At 38.7% G+C, this 22,253-nt stretch overlaps 1 protein-coding gene and 1 long non-coding RNA gene across 10 annotated transcripts in view; one reads left to right on the top strand and one right to left on the bottom strand.

Moving 5' to 3' along the window:
• Taf6 (TBP-associated factor 6) overlaps positions 1 to 22,253 on the top strand; it is a 129,499-nt gene that overhangs the window by 5,573 nt on the left and 101,673 nt on the right. The window lies entirely within an intron of this gene.
• On the bottom strand, positions 17,460 to 21,368 carry LOC136885547 (uncharacterized). The gene is made up of 3 exons (XR_010861559.2): positions 21,277 to 21,368; positions 20,948 to 21,146; positions 17,460 to 17,943 (listed from the first exon to the last, which is right to left on the bottom strand). It is a non-coding gene; the product is annotated as an uncharacterized lncRNA (long non-coding RNA).

The raw sequence follows: 22,253 nt of genomic DNA, 5'->3' as shown, positions 1-22,253 counted from the left end.
CTCGATAGCTGCAGTCGCTTAAGTGCGGCCAGTATCCAGTATTCAGGAGATAGTAGGTTCGTATCCCCACTGTCGGCAGCCCTGAAAATGGTTTTCCATGGTTTCCCGTTTTCACACCAGGCAAATGCTGGGGCTGTACCTTAATTAAGGGCCACGGCCGCTTCCTTCCCACACCTAGCCCTTTCCTGTCCCATCGTCGCCATAAGACCTATCTGTGTCGTTGCCACGTAAAGCAACTAGCAAAAAGACATTGCTTCTATTTACTTCCACCAACTTCACTTTTATCTTTCTGTCGCACCATAGTCATCTCTTGTAGTCTTCCAATCCCGACAGTATTTGGCTTGCGAGTCCTAGGCAAACTTTTAATTTTAATAGTTCCCTGAACACAGAATATAGAATACATGCATGATGTCCCCAACTCTTGCTGTGATTGTTAAGTTTTTGAGACCTAGAGAGTGGACTTGGCCCCGTTTTACGACTGAATGTCCTTCATGACATCAACTCTGTGAGGAAGAATGTATTGAATAATTGCATGTTTCTGCAGTGGTAGGCAGTTTGCTGTACTGTGTGAAATTCAAAGATATGAAACAGAACCCTATGAACTAAATAGTACTATTATTGATTTGATGTCCCAATAACTACTTTTAAAGTTTTGGAAACGCCGAGGTGGCATAATTTTGTCCCACACAATTATTTTACGTGCCAGTAAATATGCCGCCTTCAGGCTTCGTACCTGACCCCATTGAAATATCACTTCTACTGCCTGAGGTAATCAGCTCGACACACAGCTGAAGTTATAAATTTCATTATTGCTCCGTATTGACTTTGAATATCCACAATATATAGAGATTTTGAGGATTTCCACCCAGTCAGTAAATTTTTTATCACTCTTAGCGATTAAATATATTAAAAAAAATATGCAGTACATGTTTCATCTCCTTGGAGACATCTTCAGCTGCTTCATACAGTTATGTTAAAAATTTCAGATGCCTAGTGATACTGAATCTATGCATTTAATCTTGGTAACAGCACATTGGATTGGATTGTCATATCCCAACACGTTTTCTGATGGTTTTCGTTCATAACTCACCAATGAAAGCGAAAATGAAAAATCTGACCTCCGTCTTATGTTCAAAATTTCAGATCTCTGCATGCCGTAGATTTGGCTGGGCATATCACACGCGCGCATGCTCTCTCTCTCTCTCTCTACCTTTTATTATTATATAAATTGTCGACTTCAGATCCAGAAGCAGTCAGAACCATTCAGGAAGACAACAAGGACCTGCCGCGAGGGGCAGGAGTCAATCACTGACGATGGCCGCGACCAAAGGATGAAAGACCATCTCGGATCAAAAATCTATCATACTGTCATCAGACCTGTTGCTCTCTATGCTTGTGAATATTGGCTGACTAAGACTCAGGCAGAACATTAGAGACAAAGATGCTGGTGTCACATAACTGGGCAGATATGCATTGAAACCATCTTCTTCTTGTACAGTATCCTCATCGGATGTCGGCTGTCATCAGGGCGATCTGATTCTTGTTTTCAGTAAGTCAGAAAAGTTTAGGGGTACTAAGTCCATACCATACTGGTAGATTACATAGCCAATATATAATGACAGAAAGATTTTGCTTTGCATGGATCCTAGGTAAAATGTGTGAGAGCCGTCTGCATTGGTTTGGACATGCCCCAAGGACTGGAGTCGATACTATAGTGAAGATCAGTTACACCTTAGAAGTTATCAGTATGAGACCAAAAGGACAACAGCTATGGGTCAAAACTCTTTGGAGTGTCGTTCTCCAAATCAGTCAATCAATCAATCAATCAATCAATCCGTCAACCAATGATCTGCATTTAGGGTTGTCGCCCAGGTGGCAGATTCCCGATCAGTTGATTACTTAGCTTTCTCTTAAATATTTTCAAAGAACTTGGAACATTTCCCTTGATAATTTTTCCAATCCCTAACTCTTCATCCTATAAACGAATATTTGCCTCAATTTGTTCTCTTGAATTCCAACCTTACCTACATATTATGATCTTCCCTACTTTTAAAATTCTGCTCAAGCTTATTTGTCTAATAATATCATTCCATGCCATCTGTTTGCATCAGCTCAAAACATACCACATGGTCAAGCATCTCGTCTCCTTACTCCCAAGTCCTCCCAGCCCAGTGTTTCAACATTGTCATAACACTACTACTTTGTTGGAAATCACCCAGAACAAGTCGAGCTGTTTTCCTTTGAATGACATGGCCCTGGATGGAACTAAATGGAGACAACGAATTCTTGTAGCGGAGCCCGACAAGCACTGAACAAAAAATATTATTATTATTATTATTATTATTATTATTATGATTATTATTATTAGCAGAACGTACGCGTTATTGACAGGCTTGTTGTTTACATTGTCACTGACTTAACATTTCAGCAGTTACTATGTTTTGATCAACAGTGTCAGTTCAGGTTTGAAATCATTTCATTACCTCCTAAAGCATAACAGTTCAGGAGCAAACAAGAATAATTTAACTTCACATATAGTGAATATTGGATTATTCAAGTTTCTTAGGTCTTTTCAGTTTTATTGTGAAATTACCAGCGTTGATGACCCAATGTAGCAGTTGGATTGCCACGCCTTTTGTTCAGTATCAAGACCTTCAAGAAGGCAACATGAGAATTCTTTGACTCTGCAGGAGTAAGGAAGTGGACCGGGACAGTTCACTCAGTCGCCAGATGCCAGTAATTAAAAATCAGCCAGTGCTGTTTTATTTCATGTTAATGACGTATAGGCATAATCCAAAGTTACCACGGTAGACTTCACTCTTACACATCTTGGACGTTCTGGGATAATTTATCCCTAACACTTCTTTGTACTGTAAACCCAGCAATAACAGAGAGACTTGGAATTCTTTGATTGGTCTGAGTGACTTGCCGGGTTCAATCCTGGCTCAGTCCTGTGGTTAGATAGGTGAACATTCGCTGTGCGGCTAAGAGAAATGATACCAGGTCTGAGCTGCTGCATAGATACAAGTACTCTGGATGGTATGCATAAAATGTAGCAATTGCTGTTATTTAAGTTTAGTAAATAGTATAAGTACACACAAAAAGTTTGTACTTTCTCTCTTACTATTCGCTGCCAAAGACTGATCTTCGGTTCTGCTGAAGGCGCGGTCTGTATGCATGTGGACGACCAACTAAGTCATGTAACATAGTACTGCGTGGTTCTTATCTTACCTTGTTAGATGCTGGTTGACAGAGGACAGCCAGATGTGTTTCATAAGCTTTTTGAAGGAACAAACCAGGGACTTACAGTTAAGAGACTAGTGTATGCAGTTGCTTAAGTGTGGCCAGTATCCAGTATTCGGGAGATAGTGGGTTCGAACCCCACTGTCGGCAGTCCTGAAGATGGTTTTCTGTGGTTTCCCATTTTCACACCAGGCACTCCACTGTGCCCGCATTCTGTTCTCTTCTGTCTTCTTCCACTTGACTCTTTTATTAGCCTCTACACTCTCCTTAACTTCCTACAGTCACAAATCATATAAATAAACTCTCCTGTAATGACTGTACCTTAATTAAGGCCACGGTCGCTTTCTTCCCACTCCAAGCCCTTTCCTATCACATCATCGCCATAAGACCTATTTGTGCCGGTGCGACGTAAAGCCAATTGTAAAAAAATGACTAAAAAAAAAAGCTAGTTTCGTTTGTTACTCCTAGACTATGGGTTTGGTTTGAAAAGTAGGTAATGAAGAAGATATTTGCTATTAAAATGAAGACTGAAAACTAGGGTCTACTGCATGGGCTACCATGAGAAGATCCTTATTTTTTTTTTCTCCTGAGGAAAAATTCTTACTTCATGTCTCAGCATTTGGTCCATTAAAATGATCAGTTTCTCTATGGAATCTATACAATTTTCTAAGGTCCCACTGAATGAATTGCCTTTGCTGATTGTACTGAACGCTCATAAATGCAGCCATTGTGGACATGTGTTGACCAGCTACTATTATATCTAGATATACCAACATATGTCACTCTCTCAGCAAAATCCAACAGTGTATGTAAATTCAACTTTCGTCCCTTTTGGCACCTAATCTTATGTGTGAATGAATTATATTTTTAAAGAAAAATGTCTGTAGTACTCTTTTACATTAAATTTTCTGCTTTTTCTATCATCATCATCATTTTGAACAGTTTCCAGTGTTTGGTGTGTTCGTTTAGCAGCATATGTTTCTCCACTGTGCCCACATTCTGTTCTCTTCTGTCTTCTTCTACTTGACTCTTTTATTAGCTTCTACACTCTCTTTAACTTCCTACAGTCACAAATCATATAAATAAACTCTCCTGTAATAAATGTAAACAAAAGGCACATTTAACACAGAACAAGGAATTGTTTATGTTGGAGTCATTCTTCCTGACACATTCTTGATTCATTCTGTGCACGTGTCCCTACCACTGTAATCTTGATATTTCTATTCTAGTTATAGCGGGTTCCTCTTTCACCATTTCTCCCACTCTTTCATTCCTCCATCTGTCAAATCTTGCCGCTCCAATTCTGCTCCTAAGGAACATCACTTCAGCAGGTTTACGTCCCAGTTTTATCTGGTTTCTGAGCATTTCATAAATAATATGTTAATAATCAGATTCTAAAAAATCCAGGTCTAGAGCATGCTTATGTTTTTCTTAGAAGTCCGGTAAGAGTAAAAGCAATTATTAAGGTTTATGCATACAATTTTCTGTTCAAGCACAGGTCTTCTTCCTTATAATTGAAGTTCTTAGAATGTTTTTCTGTTTCATTCACCTTTCGAGGTAGAGGGCAAGCCAGTGAAAAGTTACCGCACTATGCAACAGATGTCAGGGAACAGATTGCCCGTTAGACACACCGATAAGCTGCAGCAGATAAAGTTATGAAGAGTTTGGTGTTGGTGTCTGTGCCGAGTGCACATAAATTACAAGGAACATGGGGACATTCACTTCACACTGAATTAAAACAAAGATCATTACATCTGATGGGAAGGCTACATATTCAAGTTGTGAACGTCCCTTTCAAAGCTAAATAAACTGTTACTCGTGTATTCTCTTCAATAATTTGTAGATCAGATGGGTCCACTATACAAAGAATGAATATCAGCTCCAATACGGATCAGAGCCACGAAGTTTATATCCTATGAAATACTGTAATATACTGATCAAGACTGGAGGATAACCTTGTTCCACACTCCAGGGCCCACCCCACTGGTGGTTTTCAATCCATCAGTATACCAGACTGGTCCTTTCTTTAATTTCACAATAAAAGAACCAAGTATCACTGTAATCTGAAACAACCTGAGAATAATAATTCATTCAGTTTTATATCCCACAGGCTATACACTCTTACAGTTTCCAGAGATACTAAGGTGTTGCAAATATGGTCCCAGTAAATCTACTGATACAATGCTGGCATATTTTAGTACCTATTATTATATTATCTACCACCAGACTGAGCCAGGATTGAACTCGTAAAGTTGGGCTTAGAAGGCTGGTGCTCTACCATCTGAACTAGACGATAACCTGAGAAATCTGTCCTTGCTGAGAATGCACTCGCTGACCTGAACTATGACATAAAATTCATGTAATCTAATGTGCTCGGTTCAATACTTGTTTATAGGGAGAGGAAGTGAACGGTTACCATGCGGACTAGAGTGGGCGGTCAGGCAGTGCAGTAAGTGTACAGGTGGAGTTACTGTCAAGCACACGTTTTTAGTGTTGCATTCGTACACTTGTTGCTGAACGTAATTTTTGTTAGCTATGAGGTGACTTATAGTATTGGACAATGGATATTTCTAGCCGAGACATTTCTCCTAAAGAACAAATCTGATGACAAAAGCGTTTGCAAACTTTTATCTCGTTTCTGTGGCACTGAAATGCCTTTGAGGCAATATATAAACAAGTTATTCAGGAAATAGCGAGAAACTAGACCTGTTTTATTAAAGACCAGGAGAATGAGACAACTGATATGTAAAATTTCAGGGACAGAGATGCGAGTGTTTCAGAATTTTTTACACTAATACAACATCTTAATCGAGAATGATACACATTGTTTTCAACAGCCACTTTGAAGAAAGGTTTTCAATTTCATTCATTATAAATCTAGCTCATCATTTAGGCCTACCAGAATGAAACTGAACGCCCACTCGCGCTGCTGCTGCTGCTGCTTACTATCAACTACATAACACATTTGTTCTTCATAGCAGTTGAGCTATTCAATCCCTACTCTGAAGCACTGATTGGAATGAGCAGTGTGCACATTTAAACGGAATAATGGCAGAGGAGTGTTCGCTGCTATCTGTGGCCTGGTCATTCCAGCACTGGAACTTTGGACTGTTAGATCGACAGCGAAGTACTGAAAGTCAAAGAATAATACTAGATTATAAATTCCACCTATTCAATACATAAGGGTTTTTCTATTTAAATTCAAGAAATACATCTTAACATATTAGAATACAGGGACATGTTTTGCCAATAATGAGGGCATAATCAGCCTAAAATCTCATACCCGAAAGAATGAAAAAATCAGGCTCTTGATTGTTCTTAATCATAGATTTTAATGAAGGTCTAAAATATAAATAAGAGGATACTGTTGTAGGTATAAATGTCTAAAAAAGACTAGCAAGTGGAAGACGGTAGTTATAAGTACTCTTATGAATGTTTTGTTTTTAAATGTGGTAACAAGAAGTGAGTTCAAAAGTTCAAAATGAATACGTAGATTGTTGCGTTGAAATGAAATCTGATAAATATGGTGCCTTATTCTGGAGATGGCATAAGGAGCTTATAAAAGCTTAATATTTAGGATAAAAGTCACTCTTAGTGGTGGTTAAATTAAAATCTGTCTGTTGAAGTTGTTAATCTTATGTGAAAACATAAGGCAGCAAACTTCTTAAGGCACTTAGGTGCGAGGACAAGTACTCGTCAGAAACGTAGCTATATTTATATTAGCAAGTAGACGAGGTTGTAGCTTCTTATATTAAGAGTTGAAAGGAAATGTATGCGAGGTTTAGTAGAGCTTGTGGTGTTATGTCTGAAACAAGAGGAGAGTGAAATGTTAAGGAATAAAATTAAAGGAGAAGGAGAGAACGAGGAAAAAACAAAGTGTGTGAAATTACTCACCCCTTTGACAGTTGTGATGTTAATATGGTCAAAGATGAGGTGAGTTGAAGAAAAATGTTGTGTGTAATTTCATTTATCTTTTTGACCGTTGTAATGTTGATTAGTTGCCATGGTAGCGTTTGAATGACTGACATTTGAGCTTCTAGTGTTATATCGATCTGAGATTGGCGGGGGAAGGTGTGGAGGTGGGGTGTCAAGTTTATGTGTTATTGGATGTGGTCGGCTTGTGGGAGTGGATGGGGAGGGGAGTTGTGTTTGTTATTTATTATGTTATTATGTTTATGGTTTAGTGATTGCAACACCTTTTCGTAAAATCTCGTATAATGGGTTTGTGACTTCAATAATATCATTAAGGTTTAAATTTTTGTTGTAATATTGGTCTAAAAATACATAGATGTTTTCTAATTCGTTCATTAATTTCCCTTTACCTACTTTTTTAATGATACTGAGGTCTTGATCTATAGTAGTGAAATGATGGCCTGCTTCTTTCATGCAAGAGCTCATAGCTGAAAATTTGTTGTGTTTGGAGGCATTATAATGTTCTAAGTATCTAGTGTGAAAGCTGCGGCCTGTTTGCCCGATGTACGAGACGCCACATGGGTGCAAGTGAGTCTGTAAATGCCTGAACCTGAGTAAATGTTATTATTTGAATTGACTGTGTTGTGATTGAAAAATAATTTTTGGTTGGTGTTATTTGTTCTAAAAGCTATGCAAGTGATTTTGTTTTTTAGGGGGTTTGAAACCTGGTAAATGTCTGGATTGTTGTAAGTGAAGGTAATAAAATTGGATTTTTTGGATCTGTCAGGGATGAGATTTGTTGTTAATTTGAGTTTTATCTTGTTGATTAAATGGTCAATTGTTCCTGGTTTATACCATGAATTTTTGCCAAATCTTTTATGTAACTGAGTTCATCTTTTAGGTTCTTAGGTGATAGACGGATTTTTAAGGCTCTGTAAATTAAACTATGGAAATTAGCAAGTTTATTGGATTTTGGATGTAATGAAATATTTTTTATTGTTATTGCGGTGTGGGTTGGTTTTCTATAAATTTGGAAGTCAAAGTTATCAATATTACTTGTTACTGTAAAATCTAGGAAGTTTTAAGGATCTATTGATTTCATCTTCCTTGGTGAATTTTATATTTTTGTCTAGGTTGTTAAGGGAATTTAAAATATTATCGCTGTTATTGAGTTCTTTATTAATAATTACAAAAGTATCATCTACGTATCTGAGCCAAAGACTGAGGCCTTTTATATTTGTTAATATTTTATGATGTTCTAAGGAATCTAAGTATATGTCGGTTAAGATACCAGATAAGGTGTCTCCCATAGCCAGACCATCCTGATAGTAAATTTTACCAGAGCCTTAAAAATTCGTCTATCACCTAAGAAACTAAAAGATGAACTTAATTCCATAAAAGATTGGCAAAAATTAATGGGTATAAACTGGAAACAATTAACCATTTAATCAACAAGATTAGACTCAAATTAACAACAAACCTCATCCCTGACAGACCCAAAAAATCCAATTTTATTACCTTCACTTATAACAATCCAGACATTTACCAGGTTTCAAACCCCCTAAAAAACAACATCACTTGCATAGCTTTTAGAACAAGTAACACCAACCAAAAATTATTTTTCAATCACAACACAGTCAATTCAAATAATAACATTTACTCAGGTTCAGGCATTTACAGACTCACTTGCACCCATGTGGCGTCTCGTACATCGGGCAAACAGGCCGCAGCTTTCACACTAGATACTTAGAACATTATAATGCCTCCAAACACAACAAATTTTCAGCTATGAGCTCTTGCATGAAAGAAGCAGGCCATCATTTCACTACTATAGATCAAGACCTCAGTATCATTAAAAAAGTAGGTAAAGGGAAATTAATGAACGAATTAGAAAACATCTATGTATTTTTAGACCAGTATTACAACAAAAATTTAAACCTTAATGATATTATTGAAGTCACAAACCCATTATACGAGATTTTACGAAAAGTGTTGCAATCACTAAACCATAAACATAATAACATAATAAATAACAAACACAACTCCTCTCCCCATCCACTCCCACAAGCCGACCACATCCAATAACACATAAACTTGACACCCCACCTCCACACCTTCCCCCGCCAATCTCACATCGATATAACACTAGAAGCTCAAATGTCAGTCATTCAAACGCTACCATGGCAACTAATCAACATTACAACGGTCAAAAAGTAAATGAAATTACACACAACATTTTTCTTCAACTCACCTCATCTTTGACCATATTAACATCACAACTGTCAAAGGGGTGAGTAATTTCACACACTTTGTTTTTTCCTCGTTCTCTCCTTCTCCTTTAATTTTATTCCTTAACATTTCACTCTCCTCTTGTTTCAGACATAACACCACAAGCTCTACTAAACCTCGCATACATTTTCCTTTCAACTCTTAATATAAGAAGCTACAACCTCGTCTACTTGCTAATATAAATATAGCTACGTTTCTGACGAGTACTTGTCCTCGCACCTAAGTGCCTTAAGAAGTTTGCTGCCTTATGTTTTCACATAAGATTAACAACTTCAACAGACAGATTTTAATTTAACCACCACTAAGAGCGACTTTTATCCTAAATATTAAGCTTTTATAAGCTCCTTATGCCATCTCCAGAATAAGGCACCATATTTATCAGATTTCATTTCAACGTAACAATCTACATATTCATTTTGAACTTTTAACTCACTACTTGTTACCACATTTAAAAACAAAACATTCGTAATAATCTATAATAAGGATTTATTATAAGACTTTGTCATAAGAGTACTTATAAGTACTGTCTTCCACTTGCTAGTCTTTCTTAGACATTTATACCTACAAGGGTATCCTCTTATTTATATTTTAGACCTTCATAAAAATCTATGATTAAGAACAATCAAGATCCTCATTTTTTCATTCTTCAGGTATGAGACTTTTAGGCTGATTATGCCGTCATTATGGGTGAAACATGTCCCTGTATTCTAATATGTTAAGATCTATTTCTTAAATTTAAATTTAAAATCCGTATGTATTGAGTTGGTGGAATTTATAATCTAGTATTTTTTTTTTTAATACATCAAGTTGAGCCTCTATGGACTGCATGGTAACAACCAACTTCATTTATTGTCTAGGTCTTGTTCTTGTTCTGACTTTGACTTCCTGCCAGTGTCTTCTGAGCCCAGCTCTTCAGTTAAAGGTCCTCTCCGTCTTCTGGAAGTTGATGCCATTTTGGAACTTTGTTAGGTTGTTCATCAACCTTCTCAATGCGTTCCTGTCAGGAATTTCTTGCCCTGAAATACCAGTCTGCCTCAGATCTTTTTCGCATTCTTGCAACCACCTCGGCCTTGTTGCCTTAGATTGAATAAAATTCCATATTCTTTTTGTTAGTCGATCATCAGTCATCCTGAAGAGATGACCGTAAAATAGTAGCCATCTCCTCTTAATTGACGCTGTGAGAGGTTCTGTCTTGCCGTACAAAACCTCATTTGGTCTTATTCGCCATTGTCCATCAACCCATCTATTACCTAGGATTTTTCTTAGTATCCTGCATTCTCTTTTTTCCAGCCGGTCAGCTTGACCTTTACTACGTAAGGTGAAAGTTTCAGACGCATTTAATCCCTCAGGTTTTACAACTGTGTTACAGTGTTGGAACTTGGCCCCTATGCTCATATACTTTTTATTATCTGACATTGACTGCTTCCTCTTCTAATCCATTCTGCTGGATGACTTCACCAAGATATCTGAAATTCATGACACGACCGATTTTTCCAAGATTAGTGATCATCCATCCGGGTCCATCACAGATGTTTGTCATACATTTTGTCTTCAGAATAGAAATCTGGAGACCTACCTGTTCAGCAACTTCTGACAGCCTATTGATCTTGTTGACTGCTGAATCTGTGTTGTTAACAAAAATGGCCAGATCATCTGCAAAGGCCAGGCAGTCAACGTACACCCCTTTGTGCTTAGGACCAAGTCTGAACTGATCTTCCTTTATTTCTTCTTGGTCTAACAACTTCCTCCACTCTCGAATGACTTTTTTCAAAACACATTTGAAGAGGCGTGGGGATAGTCCATCTCCCTGTCTGTCACCCATTCTGATTGTAAATGGTTCTGAGATCTCACCCATAAATTTTACTTTCGACACTGTGTTGGTTAGAGTTTGTTTAATCAAATTTCTTGATATATTGTCCATTCCAAACTCTTCCCAAAATATCCATTAATATCCATTAATGACTCGGGGTCAATGGAGTCATATGCTTTCTGAAAGTCTACAAAAACAACCACGTAGCTGTGTCCTCCTGTCTTTTTGTACCTGATGATACTCTTCAGGTTAAAGATCTGTTCTGGGCATGAATGGCTTTTTCTGAAGCCAGCCTGATATTCCCCAATCTGTTGGTCAAGGTGAGCTTCTATTCTGTTAGGAACTGCTTTGGAGAGAATCTTATAGGGACGAGATACTAATGAGATGCCCCTATATTGGTTGACAGTCTTTTTATCACCTTTCTTGTGCAGAGGGTGGATTAGTGCTGACAGCCAGTTCTCCAGATATCTTCAAAAAGCTTGACTAGTACATCTACAGTTTCACCATTTGCCAGCTTCAGTAGTTCGGTAGTTCTGCCACTATTGAATCTTCGCCAGCTGCCTTATTATTCTTTAAGCTGTTTATAATCTGTTTGAGTTGGGTAGTTTGTGGATCGGGTCGCACACAGGGAATCTTTCTTTTGGTTCATCACAATTAAGGTTTTCAAAGTACTGAGACATCATCGTACAGTTTTCTTTGTTAGTCAAGCCCAGCTTTCCATTTTCATCTCTAAAACAAAGGCTGGGGGCTTGGTACCCTCTCAAATTAGTCTTGAATGTTTGATAGAAGTCTCTGGAATTATTTTTCCGGAAATCCTGATCGATCTGTTCTAACTGCTGTTCTGGCTGCTTCTTTTTGAGCTTCACGGAACACATCGAAATCTTCAGATCTTCGGGTCGAGTTCCACTTTTTTCAGGCATTTGTTCTTTGGGTCAGCACTTCATCACAGACCTCATTCCACCATCTATGCTTTCTCTTCTTAGCTGTCAAGATTGCAGTATTAGCTGCTTGTTGGTTCTTGGAGGCAATGTCCGTCCCTTTACGAGATTCAAATGTCAGTTGCTGGTGGTATTGTTCTAAGACATTTTGATTGATTTTTAACTTTCCAAGGTCATATTTATAAATTCTGTTTCCTGGTTTCAGGGCCTTATTGAGAGGAATGGAATTTATTTTGAACTTGGAGAGGTAATGATCTGAATCAAACTGGGCAACTCTCTGCACTTTAACTTTCACTATTTCCTTAATCGCTCTTCTGGATATTTGCTACATGATCAGTCTGTTTCTCTCCACACACATTGCCTGGTGATCGCCAAGGTTTGCGTGGCTTGTGTTTGTAGAATGTTGACATTATCAGAAGACTGAAGGTATGACACAGACTGACGAGTCTTATACCATTTCTGTTAGTAATTTTGTGAGCAGGATAGTTTCCAATTGTTGATCTGAATCGTGGTTCTATTCCCAGCTGATTTTAATGTCACCTAATAGGATCTTGATGTTCTTAGATGGTATTTTCTCCAACTGTTCTTCAAGAAGGTCCCAAACCTGTTCGACTTTCTCAGGATTATGTCTGTTGTCCTCATTGATCAGTGCATGCACATTGATCAGTGTGTATCCTTTGTTACCACAGCTGAGAGTTAGAATGGAAAGTCTCTCAGAGGGGCTTAGGAAGTCCACGATTGAACTGACAACCTTCTTATGAACAACAAAAGCTGTGTCAAGTAAAGGCATGTTCTTACGTATTTTCATAGCCCTTTTATCTTTATAAATCCTATACCGTATCCACTATGTCTTCATCTAGGTATTTTGTTTCTTGGATGGCTAAGATGGCTATGTTGTGTTTGTCCATCATCATCGTCAATTCTTTGTGTTTTTCCACTTTCAGTAGTGAATTGACATTCAGCGTCCCAAAGTAGTATTTCTGTTTCGTCTTGAATTTTGTATGTGTAGTAATGTCCTCAAAGCATCTTGTTTCAGGCTCCCCAGAATCCACAGGCCTGATTGCGCTCCTAGGAGCGGTAGATTTCCTCAGCGAGATACTACCTGGGGTAGTGTTCTTTTTGTAACGACATTCCATGTTGATTGGTTGTTCAAACCAGTATGGGTCGGAAAACTCCTTCCCGGTAGTAGAACCAAGGTTGTAAGCCCCGGAGCTCGATAATGGGCTGCTCCTCTGGAGTCAGACGCCTTTCGCAGCTGCTTCACTGAAGAACAGACACTGTTAAATGAAGATAGTTGATCCGCTTTATCTGCCATTGGGACTTGGTTGTTGTCTTCCGCCTTCCAAACCATTGACTGTCTTCACTGTAACCCTGGTGGGGCCGTCACAAGGTACTATTAGCCGGGCCAGCTGTACCAAGGTTTTTTAAAGACGTGTAACTCCTCTATCACTCCCCACTTTGTTCTGGCTTGTGACAGACAGAGCCTTCCTTCCCACACATTGGGCCTAGGATGGCAGGGTATCATTCTTTGACTTTAAGTACATTTCAATACGGACAATAACACAAGATTTGTAACATGTAATACTGTAGTACTGTTTGTAAAAAGTGAGAAAATGTGTGGTATTTTATATGATAACATTGCTTTTAATCACTACATTCCCACTGACATCATTGTAATGTTCTTTGTTCACTTCAGTTGGGAAAACCACAAAGATAGTCTTTCTGAGAATTCTTAGCGAAGCACGGGTACATCAGCTAGTTTATGTATAAAAATGTGATCCTACAGTTCAATTAATTCACATATAACTAATATCTTATAACCATTACTGGTTACGTGTTGTTTCTGTCAATGATCAGACAGTTCATTGTTCCACTTTGCCTTCAGCTATAGCAAGTTATGTACTTAGAAAATTGTAAAAAGAAAAAAAAAAGAAAGAAAAACAAACAAGAAGTGACAAAGTAATAATCAGCAAATTATTTCTAAGTTAGAATAAAATTTCCATACATGGCATTAGTTCCTACTGTCTAGGAAATTACACTGGATAATCACGTACATTTTCAAGTTGGCAAATTGGAAGCCTCTTGGGTTATCACACAGGATGTTTTTATAGCTCGAGAAACTCTACTCGGCATTGCATGATGTTATGGGAGCAAATCTGAATAAAGTTATTTCATCCAGGGAAAATACTGGTTCAGAATCCTCATATTTTACTATTGACCATTATGGTTAAGATTATCGATTAAGAGCATCACTTATTGTGATAATTGTAGAATAACAGCACTCTTTCCAGTTTTTCACTACTTGTATCGGCCGTTTCACCTTTTGCTCACTTCAGATCATCCTCAGTTTGATTGATCATGTTATATATGCCAAGTTTCTGACCAAGCTCTTAGAAGAAATCAAATCTTGCTCAGTTTTTATATCGGTACATGACTGATCAAGCTTTTGAATTGCCTCTCAAAGGAATAATAATTTCTGCAATAATACCAAATAGCATCAAGCCACATCCTCCAATGAGTGAGGATAGATTGAGCAGGAAGAGGTAGAAGAGGGCTGTTTCTGTCATTTCTCTGCTCAGAATGGAGCTTTCAGGAGCATTTTGTTCTTGTTAGCAATTAGTCTAACTGAGCAACTGGCTGTGCGGCTTGCATTCGGGAGATAGTGGGTTCGAACCCCACTACCAGCAGCCCTGAAGATTGTTTTCTGTAGTTTGCCATTTGAGCACCAGGCAAATGGGGCTGTACCTTAATTAAGGCCCTAACGCCTATTCCCTCTAATGCCTATTCCATCTTCGCCATAAGACCTAGCCATGTCGGTGCAATGTAAACCATAAAAAACAAATTAGTCTGCCTGTGTCGTGTTAGTTGCTTCGAACCTCTTCTGCCACTATGCAGACCGTGCACAAGACACATAATGTGGACCATTTTGGAGTAAAGTAGTTTTAAGTCTCTTCCCTTCCTAGGTCATGTACAGGATGGTATTGGTTACGAACATTAGAATATTTTACCCTTTTTATGTCATCCGGCCAGAGTTATCAAATGGCACTGCAATGGTGGAATGATTTACTTTTAAAAGAAACACTTCACCAGCCGGTCTCTTTCACTGCACCAACAATTACGTTAGCTACATATCTCCCTTCTACGCTGGTTGCTTCGTCCACCAAAACCTAGAACTCATTATTGAGACCTGTAGATCTTATCTTCTGTAACACATCTTCATACCAAGAGGATACATATATTTTCTTAATGTTGATTCATTAGGGATTGATTGGCTGATGTACTTCTTTAAAAAGGATATGGAACTAGCATTATTTACTTTTTTAAATAGGAATATTCTAAGTAACCATCGTCATGCAGAGGTCTTAACAAAACTCTAAAGTGTTATCCAATGAGACCGTATTTGAAGAAGCTCCATCAAACACTACCTGTTCTCCGCAGCAGAAACCATGTCAAACACCTGTAATACTTACTGGTATCACAGTATTGTTATGCATTAAAACTCTTTTGAGCCGATGCCTTAACTTTGCAGAGTTTTCAGTATACACTGACTGAGCAAATGTCATGGGATAGCGGAGCACTGATGCGCAGGTGTGTTGTCTGCGCACCACACGTCCCCTGTGCTAGTGGCAGTTGTATAGGAGACCTTGTGAACAGTGGCTGTGCATGTGACAGGTGTAACATAGAACACCGTTCGAACGGGGTATGGTGGTCGGTGCCCGACGGATGGGAAGTGCGATTTCGGAAGTGGTGCGGGAATTCGGCTTCACACGATCAACCGTGTCCAGGGTGTATCGTGAATGGTTGAATGCGGGTGTCACCGTCCACAACAGACGAACGACCGGCCGTCCAGCCACCCTCGATGACCGTGACCAGCGATATCCGAGACGGATTGTCAATAGTGACAGAAGGGCAACCGTGCAATAAATCAGGGCTCAATTCAACACAGGCTGTGCTAGACACGTCTCCCAGTGGACAATCTGTAGGAACATGGGTTCTATGGGGTATGGTAGCTGGCACCGTACACAGGTGCCACTATTAACCCAACGTCATCGGGCACAATGACGCGCATTTGTCGCCAGTCACCAGGGTTGGATACTGGAACAATGGCGTAACGTGACTCACTTCCATGGCGTCTCACTGCTGTTCGCAGGACCAGGCGGGGCCCCACGCGCTATTAGGTGACTATCCCATGACATTTGCTAAGTCAGTGTAAAAGAACACCATCATTACTGTGGTGGTAGGGTAGCATGCCTGCCTCTTACCCAGAGGCCCCGGGTTTGACTTCCGGCCAGGTCAGGCATTTTTAGCTGGATCTGAGGGCTTGTTCAAGGTCTACTCAGCCTGTGTGATTACACTTGAGGATCTATCTGAAGGTGAGATAGTGGCCCCGTTCTAGAAAGCCTAGAATAACGGCGGAGATTATTCATCATGCTGACTGCATGACACCTCGTCATCTACAGGCCTTCAGTCTGAACAGCGGTCGCTTGGTACGCCATGGTCCTCTGGGGCTGTTATGCCATGTGGTATAGTTTGGGTTTTTAATGCTGCTAAAATTCTGTTCCCCAAATTCTTGATCAAAATATCTCGGTTTCACACTCTCTGAACACTTTCGTTTAGGCATGTTGAAATCACAGTGAAACATTGAAGTTATGATCTCAAAGCAAGGACTGTTGAAGGGGAGGTTAGTTCAGTTGCCATCACGTGACCATTCAGATAAGAGTGAGATTAAGATGACCCAAGCCAAGCTGCCTTATTCAAAATACTACTCTTTCAGTGTCAAGGTTGACGTCATTTAGAAACTCCAAAAATTCTTCTTTGTCCATGCTTCTACTGCTACTTGCTCAAAGTAGACTAAAGCTGAGAAATATTCATTCCAGAGAGAGACCACCTGTGTGCTCAGCAGTAATATGAAATATGAAAGTTTGTCACAGAAACTTGTGTGCTGGTAATAAAATATTCTATGAAATACGACAAAGATATGACTCATATAGAATTAAGGATAAATATGACTAACAGCTCAGAAAGGTGTCCAAAATATAACTTTGAGGGCAAAATAAATACCCCTCAGTTTCCTTCAAAAGACTTACACATATGTTTTTACATAATTAGAAATCAAAATAAATCTCTTAGAACAAACGTGTCATAGAAATCTGCCCCTTAGTGAGTGTTACTGTATTGATTTAAGTTAACTCTCTAATGTGCCCCTTAGTAGACTAATGTGAGTGAAGTTCAGTAGTTACAATAAATAAACTTGATATTTCCACCTATTCAATACAATTTTAATGCTGTTATTCAATTACGACATATTAAATTTCACGGTACTAGTTTCATCGCGTACTTGCGTCATCTTCAGCTGTTATCGGAAAATAGGCAACCATAAAATTCATGACATGTCTTCAAATGTTTGGTATGAAAACCCATTAAATCTATAATTAAAACCTAGACTCATTAAAAACTATTATGACAAGTAAAAGACTTGTAAGTCAGTCGTATAATAAAAGTTTGTTGGTTAAATGATATCCTTATGGACAAGCAGTTGTGGAGTCCTTAAATTTGTTGTGCAATTGATAAAATGTTGTGTTCCATTCCACTACAGTGTGTATACTGCAGAACCATCTTGAAAAACGTGAAGGTGAGTCATATGGAATTTTCTGGATAAAATCTTCTATGTCCTAGGCCTATGAGGTGGAAACATTGAAGTGGCTTCTTATGATGTTTGTGAGACCAATGTTTCCTGGTTCAATGCGGAACCTGTAAATATATGAAAATGCGGTTAACGATCCAATGTTGAGTGTGTTGTGGCTCTATTCGGCATAATGATGAAGTAATTGTATGTAGGACTCACCTCAAACTGCCGTGAGACGATCCTATTGCTAGCCACGCACTATGAACAATGAGAAAGCTCTGAGCAGGTTTGCATGATCGGACGGTGCTAGAGAGGGGAAGAAGGAGTGGGTCGAGACGATGTATGTGGGCCGAGCGTGTGGAGGGAGTCTGGTGGCTTTCTCATAACATGAATACTCCCTTTTCTAATTTATATACACTGGCAGAAAAAATATCCAAACACAATGAAATATATACAATGAATATATTTGTCGAGGTAACATATTCAATTGATTAAAGGTACAAGACTACATGTTAATATCCGCACGAGAAAAGCCATGGCAAATGTGCCATGCTGGTCCATTAATAACCAGTGAGGGACGGCTGTTGGATCCCTTCTGATTTTTCCCTCTGATTAGTGTTTATAGAGGATGCTTGCCTAGTTGTACTTCCTCTTACAACAATTACCACCACCACCACTCTCCAATATAGTACACTTAACAACACGAAAACAAAGCAATTCACTGGAACAATGCTGTAATGAATATGTATTAAGAGTCTAGTAAACATTAACCAGGTCAAGTCACTGACTAGGTAGTGATTGAAGACCGCGTGCCTGAAAAGCGAACTGGTCATATTTCAGTTGATGGAGGTATTACTGTACTGTGTTATCGTTATCTACTTATTGTATTGTTGATCTGAAGATTCTTAAGAACTGCATCAAAGAGCCCTTAAAATAGGGCAAAAATAGTGCTGCATAACATGATTGTGTAGTAGATAGTATTGACTGGCTGACTGATTGTTAAAGTGTATTTCAGAACAGGTTATGTCAGAGGGAGAGATCTGTTTTTTTCAGCCAGACAAACTCTGAGTCTGCCGACATTCACAGCAGGTGGTTTCTGTATTCAAAGAAAAAGTGGTGTCTGCCCATCAAGTCCAAAAATTCTTTCCTGAGCGAGCGAGTTGGCCATGTGGTTAGGGTCGTGTAGTTATGAACTTGCATTCGGGAGATAGTGGGTTCGAACTCCACTGTCGGCAGCCCTGAAGTTGGTTTTCCATTTTTACACCAGGCTGTACCTTATTCAAGGCCACGACCACTTCCTTCTCACTCCCAGGCCTTTCTTATACCATCATCGCCATAAGACCTATCTGTGTGGGTGCAACGTAAAGCAGATTGCAATAGAGTTAGAACAATTTATTAATAAGGTGGATTTTGCTTTCATAATAGGAACAAGGTACCTGGAATTGATGACATTCCCTCTGAATTACTGACTGCCTTAGGAGAAACCAGCATGGTGAGGTTATTCCATGTAGTGTGTAAGATATATGAGACAGGAGAAGTGCCATCCGGTTTTTGGCAAAATATTATTATACCTATTCCCAAGAAAGTCGGTGCTGACAGGTGTGAAAACTACCGCACCATTAGTTTAGTATCTCACGCCTGCAAAATTTTAACACGATTTACAGAAGAATGGAAAAACAATTTGAAACTGAGTTGGGAGAAGATCAGTTTGGCTTCAGAAGAAATGTAGAAACACGTGAAGCAATTCTTACTTTACATCTGATATTAGAGGATCAAATGAAGAAAGACAAGCCCACGTACATGGCGTTCGTAGATCTAGAAAAGGCATTTGATAATGTTGGTTGGACCAAGATATTTGAGATTCTGAAGGTGATCGGGATCAGATACCGAGAACCGAGAATGATCTACAATCTGCATAAAAATCAGTCTGCAGTGATACGAATCGAGGGTTTTAAAAAAAGAAGCAGCAATCCAGAAAGGAGTGAGGCAAGGTTGAAGTTTGTTCCCCCTCCTTTTCAGTGTTTATATAGAACATGCAGTAAATTAAATCAAAGAGGAATTTGGGAAGGGAATTGCAATCCAAGGAGAGGAAATAAGTCCAAAACAAAAGTAATGGAGTGCAGTCGAACAAACGCAGGTAATATTAGAGTAGGAAACGAAGTCTTAAAGGAAGTAGATGAATATTGTTACTTGTGTAGTAAAATAACTAACGATGGCAGAAGTAAGGAGGACATAAAATGCAGACTAGCACAAGCAAGGAAGGGCTTTCTTAAGAAAAGAAATTTGCTCACTTTGAACGTTGATATAGGAATTATAAATTTTGAATACTTTCGTCTGGAGCGTGGCATTGTTTGGAAGTGAAACGGACAATAACTAGCTCAGAAAGAAAGAGAATAGAAGCTTTTGAAATGTGGTGTTACAGAAGAATGCTGAAGGTGAGATGGATAGGTCAAATCACGAATGAAGAGATACTGAATTGAATTGGTGAGAGATCAATTTGGCTAAATGTGACCAGAAGAAGAGAGAGAATGATAGGACACATCTTAAGACACCCAGGACTTGTGCAGTTTGTTTTTGAGGGGAGTGTAGGCGGTAAGAACGGTAGGGGTAGACCAAGGTGTGAATATGACAAGCAGATTAGAGTGGATGTAGGATGCAACAGTTACATTGAAATGAAAAGGTTAGCTCAGGATAGGGTGGCATGGAGAGCTGCATCGAACCAGTCTATGGACTGTTGACTCAAACAACAACAACAACAACATGACAAACTTCATGCATTACCTTCAAGTTTTAATATGGAACTTCTGACGTCATTTTAAATAGACTATCATAATCCTAACAAACAATAAACCATGAATGTGGTTAAAATTTTAAATCATCACCAGACTTTTTTATTGTTCTTTATTTTATATCATTGTCATGTCATTAATGGCTGAAGATGGCTTCCACAAGAAAAGTTGAAACTGCTACCATGGTGTTTTAACCTATGATTACTATAATAATTGTTAATTGAATAAGTGGAACTCTTTTTTTAAATTTGAATTGTAATTGGTCATTTTCTTGCAAAATAAACGAGCGGTGCCAAAATAGAACAGCGTTCTTCATTAACCTTCAGAAGATTTCACTTACTTGACTTATTTCCTGCTCTGCCTTGTGAGACTAAGCCTCGCCATCTCGTCCTGTAGACAGCCAACCTCATATCTTTTTCCTCTTCCAGTGCCTCAGTGTTGGCAGATCTGCACCACAAGTGCAGGGTCAAATCTAGTAGAGGTCTCCACAGATTCAGCCTAAATTGTCAAATGCTTGTCAGGCTCAGGTCAGACTTGAGCTTGATTTAAAAAAAAAAAATGCAATTCAATTTAAGGCATATTTTTGATCTGTATATTACAATTAATTTCAGAAACACATTACAGATATGTAGATATTCCCAGATAGAATAGCCAAATTATCGTAGTTACCGTTGGAATAATTTACTCTTCATGCTAGCTATAAGATGTTTGTGGTTTTACTGAAACCACTTCAAGTGTTCCAGCTAGTGTGGTGAGAGTGGTGTTGTATTCCCCATTGCTCAGCTGTAATTCAATCTGTCAGCTCATGCTCATGTGTCTGTCTGTGGACATATCACCTAATGACTCATTCACACTCCTATCTCGAAGACTGCCTTTATCTCTAGTAGGCCTGTCCCTAGAAAAACACTTTTTCATACTTCCAGGAACAACACATTACAAAATGACACTACATGATGCATTACTTCTGTTCCACATCTTGCATTCTCTGCACAGTAATTTTAATTAAGGAATTTTAAAATTATTTTACGCCCACATTGGAGCACTTTAATCGATCAATATGCATTTAAGTCTTAAGAGTATTAGCTACAAATTTGGCTTATGTTTCTTCTTCTGCTCCCAGAACTGCTTCATTCTTTCTGACCTGGCTGCCCTTTCTTCATCAGTCATGGTGTACTGTTTGTGTGTAAAAGTTTTTAGTTTAAGTCTCAAGTCTCTGTTTTTCAGCATCCTCTTTTCTTCTCGGTCTTCAATTTGCTGCGTTGTCAAGTCTAACTCATCTAAATCATCTTGAACTTCTTTGAACCAATTATTCTTGGTTTCACTTTTCCAAAAGTAGTTGAAAAGATGTTTCAGTACCCTGGTTTCTGGTAATCTTGATATGTGGCAGAAAAATTGCAACCCTCCTTTTCCGCATTGTGTTTGTGTTCATTAGGTAAATTAAGTTACATATTAGAAATTACAGTTAGAAATCTCGGCGTAATTATGAATGAAACACTTGATCAGTCTGATCTCACAAAAGAAACCCATAAAAAGATTTCTGGAACGCTTCACCCTTTTAAATGACAGAGCGATGTATTTCCATATGAGCTAAAGGCCAAACTAATACAGACACTGTTTCTCCCTATTCTTGATAATTGTGTCATTGT

Source organism: Anabrus simplex, chromosome 14 (assembly GCF_040414725.1).
Source record: "Anabrus simplex isolate iqAnaSimp1 chromosome 14, ASM4041472v1, whole genome shotgun sequence".
In the NCBI taxonomy this organism is placed as follows: domain Eukaryota; kingdom Metazoa; phylum Arthropoda; class Insecta; order Orthoptera; family Tettigoniidae; genus Anabrus; species Anabrus simplex.
Note: the sequence above shows the minus strand (reverse complement) of the source record. Positions and strands in the feature narration are given on the sequence as shown.